Genomic DNA, 4,086 nt, shown 5'->3' on the forward strand with positions numbered 1-4,086 from the left:
CACAGAACTGTAGCTGTGCTGTGACATGAAGGGCAGAGGCAATTTAGTGCTCTTTGTATAGCCTGAGTGCTAATGCATGTCATTAAAATGCAAAATTTTCTGAAACTCTCAAAGGCAGAGCTTTGCTCAGTGAGCACTTCTAGTCAGTTGTGTTATTTAAGACAGTCGCGGGAGATTCTTTTAAGGTGTTTACCTTTAAATGTCTATAACAATTATATTTTTATTATTTTATTTTATTTTTCTCCCAGTGCATCAATACTCGTGGTTATTAATATTTAGGCATGCACCAATATTGCTATTCTGTCCAATTCTTCAAAAAATACTAGTGTAACTTTGTGGAACGCAGGGAAGGAAACCAGAGGGCTTTTTTTTTTTTTTTTTTTTTTTTTTTTTTACGGATGCCAATGGAGGAGAGGCTTCACTTTGCTGAATAAACTGCTTTTGTGGGAAAATAGCTTATCATTTAATGAAACGACAGCCTATCTCGACTAATCTTCTGTTTGCTCTTAAACATTTGTTTTGGGTTGATCTATATTTAAAAAATTTACACCTAAAGAAATGCTGTTTTATAAGATAAGTCAAGGACAATTACACAACAGGTATTATTCAGTTTACGGCACTTCTCATTCATTTCTTTGATATCCGCAAACCATGATTGACTGGCACAACTAACAGTGAAATTCTATGGCGTCAAGGCTGTATTATGGTTTGTTATAAAGGCCCATGTGATCAAATTCGGACATTACGTTTTCTCCAATGGTAGAGCCACGGACTCCCCTTATCTCCCAACAATAAGACCGTCTCTGACGATATTTACTTTAATGCTATCACTGTTAAAGGGATAGTTCTCCCAAAAAATGTATTCACCATAAAGGGATTTTTAATGTATTTAAAGAGTTACATCTTTGCCATGATCTCTCAATAACCCTTATATATGATCCAAAAATTGGAATAAGGAAAAAGCTTAAATTCTCGATCTAGGCCATTGGCTGATATGGTGTTGATATGTTGTGCATACCTTTTCGTACTGAACAAGAAGAATTAAAATTATTTTCTTTCCTTTTCGTTACAATGGCTCATGGTTATAAAATCACAATGTCAAATAATCATTAGAGCATGAAACAAGTGAGATATGCAGAAGCCATCAGTGCAGAAAGTGCATTTAGCATTGAACGCATCCCGTCACATAAGCGACCTTTGAGCTCGAGTACAGCTTATGTGCTCGTAAATGTGAGACATTATTAATCAAGCGCTTGTTATGTGGCGGACACTTATATGCGAGTCTTAAAATATTGAATTCATTCTTGTTTCCCAATACTCGGAGCACCAGGGGGTTGTATATGTAAGATGTTGTGGTAATGTGCATCAACGTGTTGAATTTGAGCAGTAAATGTTCAGTAAAGTTGTTTTGATGTTTATCGGTTCTTCTGATAATGAGTCTCTTTCTCTCTCTCTCTCAGTGATTGATGTTTGTTCTGACTATAGAGGGCACTGCAGACAAATACAGCTCTCTCGACTGAGGAGGATTTGTTTTTATGGATTTGAGGAGAGCATGGATACATGTCGAGCTCCTGTAAATGAAATGCCACTGAATTTATGGCCCAAGTCTAGAAAGCCATTGGCTGATATTCAGATGTTGAGCGTTTGTCGTCTCAGCTTCATAAATGTACTTCCTTTTTATGATTTTGACCTGTATTTTTTGACAGAGTTATGTCAGCAGCTGAATTTCAACACTTTTCATCTCCTGCATTAGCATGTGTGTGTCACGTTTCTGTTTGTGTTTGGACTGTTTTTGTGATTTGTATTCAGTTCATTAAGTCATCTGTCTCACCTGTGCCCTGTTAATCACCTCATTTAGTTATCTCGTTTGTTTTGCCCCAGCTGTGTCATATTTCCCTGATCTGTTTCCTTGTGTATTTAAGTCCTGTGTGTTCCTTCAGTCTTTGTCGGTCGTTGTAGTGTCTAGGTCGGTCTTGAGTGGTTCTGAGGTTCTGAGGTTCTGAGGTTCTGAGGTTCTGAGGTTCTGAGGTTCTGAGGTTCTGAGGTTCTGAGGTTCTGAGGTTCTGAGGTTCTGAGGTTCTGAGGTTCTGAGGTTCTGAGGTTCTGAGGTTCTGAGGTTCTGAGGTTCTGAGGTTCTGAGGTTCTGAGTATTAAGTCCTGTGTGTTCCTTCAGTCTTTGTCGGTCGTTGTAGTGTCTAGGTCGGTCTTGAGAGGTTCTGAGGTTCTGAGGTTCTGAGGTTCTGAGTATTAAGTCCTGTGTGTTCCTTCAGTCTTTGTCGGTCGTTGTAGTGTCTAGGTCGGTCTTGAGAGGTTCTGAGGTTCTGAGGTTCTGAGGTTCTGAGGTTCTGAGGTTCTGAGGTTCTGAGGTTCTGAGGTTCTGAGGTTCTGAGGTTCTGAGGTTCTGAGTATTAAGTCCTGTGTGTTCCTTCAGTCTTTGTCGGTCGTTGTAGTGTCTAGGTCGGTCTTGAGAGGTTCTGAGGTTCTGAGGTTCTGAGTATTAAGTCCTGTGTGTTCCTTCAGTCTTTGTCGGTCGTTGTAGTGTCTAGGTCGGTCTTGAGAGGTTCTGAGGTTCTGAGGTTCTGAGGTTCTGAGGTTCTGAGGTTCTGAGGTTCTGAGGTTCTGAGGTTCTGAGGTTCTGAGGTTCTGAGGTTCTGAGGTTCTGAGGTTCTGAGTATTAAGTCCTGTGTGTTCCTTCAGTCTTTGTCGGTCGTTGTAGTGTCTAGGTCGGTCTTGAGAGGTTCTGAGGTTCTGAGGTTCTGAGGTTCTTGAGTATTAAGTCCTGTGTGTTCCTTCAGTCTTTGTCGGTCGTTGTAGTGTCTAGGTCGGTCTTGAGAGGTTCTGAGGTTCTGAGGTTCTGAGTATTAAGTCCTGTGTGTTCCTTCAGTCTTTGTCGGTCGTTGTAGTGTCTAGGTCGGTCTTGAGTGGTTCTGAGGTTCTGAGGTTCCTGAGTATTAAGTCCTGTGTGTTCCTTCAGTCTTTGTCGGTCGTTGTAGTGTCTAGGTCGGTCTTGAGAGGTTGAGAGGTTCTGAGGTTCTGAGGTTCTGAGGTTCTTGAGTATTAAGTCCTGTGTGTTCCTTCAGTCTTTGTCGGTCGTTGTAGTGTCTAGGTCGGTCTTGAGTGGTTCTGAGGTTCTGAGGTTCCTGAGTATTAAGTCCTGTGTGTTCCTTCAGTCTTTGTCGGTCGTTGTAGTGTCTAGGTCGGTCTTGAGTGTTTTGTGTTCCTGAGTATTCATGTAATCTGAGTTTGTGAATAAACCAGATGTATTGAAATCCTGTCTCCTCGTCTTCGGCCTGCAATACCCTGACAGTGTGTTAACCACTACTTATATTGTACATTATTTCCAATACATTTACAGAACATTTTAAATGTATAGTACATTTTTAAGTCAATATGACATTAAATGACATGGCATCATCTTTTTTAATACATGATTCTGGTCTTGTTATAAGTAATTCTGCTGTGCATTATTGTGTATGAATGATGAATGATGGTGGACATTATTTCAAATTGTTTGTCTTCATAATCTTTCATCAAAATGTTACAACATGCTCCACGTCATTGATTACCTTTCTTTCAGCTCTTGTCATGTAATTCCCACATTGCTTGATAAGTTTTTCCTCATTGAATATCCAGTTTCTCTTGGACCTACACCATCAGTTCAACATCAGTTCATTTTTGGAAAGAAAGTAATACAGCAAGGACACATTAAATCAATCAAAAGTGACAGTAAAGACATTTCTAATATTGCAAAAGATTTCTATTTCAAATGAATGTTGTTCTGGTTTTAAACTTTATATTCATCAAAGAATCCTGTAAAAAATGAATCAGGGATCATGTGACACTGAAGACTTCAGTAATGATGCTAAAAATTCTGCTTTGCATCTCAGGAATAAAATATATTTAAAAAAAAAATAATTAAAATAGAAAACAGCTATTTTGAATTGTAATAATATTTCACAATATTACTGTTTTTACTGTATTTTTAATCAAATAAACGCAGCCTTGGTGAGCTCTGAAGAGACCTCTTTCAAAGAGTTACTGACCAGAAACTTAACCATAAAGTCTCGAGTTCGACTTGTATTAGAT

This window comes from Abramis brama (genome assembly GCF_963993115.1).
Source record: "Abramis brama genome assembly, chromosome: 11".
Lineage (NCBI taxonomy): Eukaryota > Metazoa > Chordata > Actinopteri > Cypriniformes > Leuciscidae > Abramis > Abramis brama.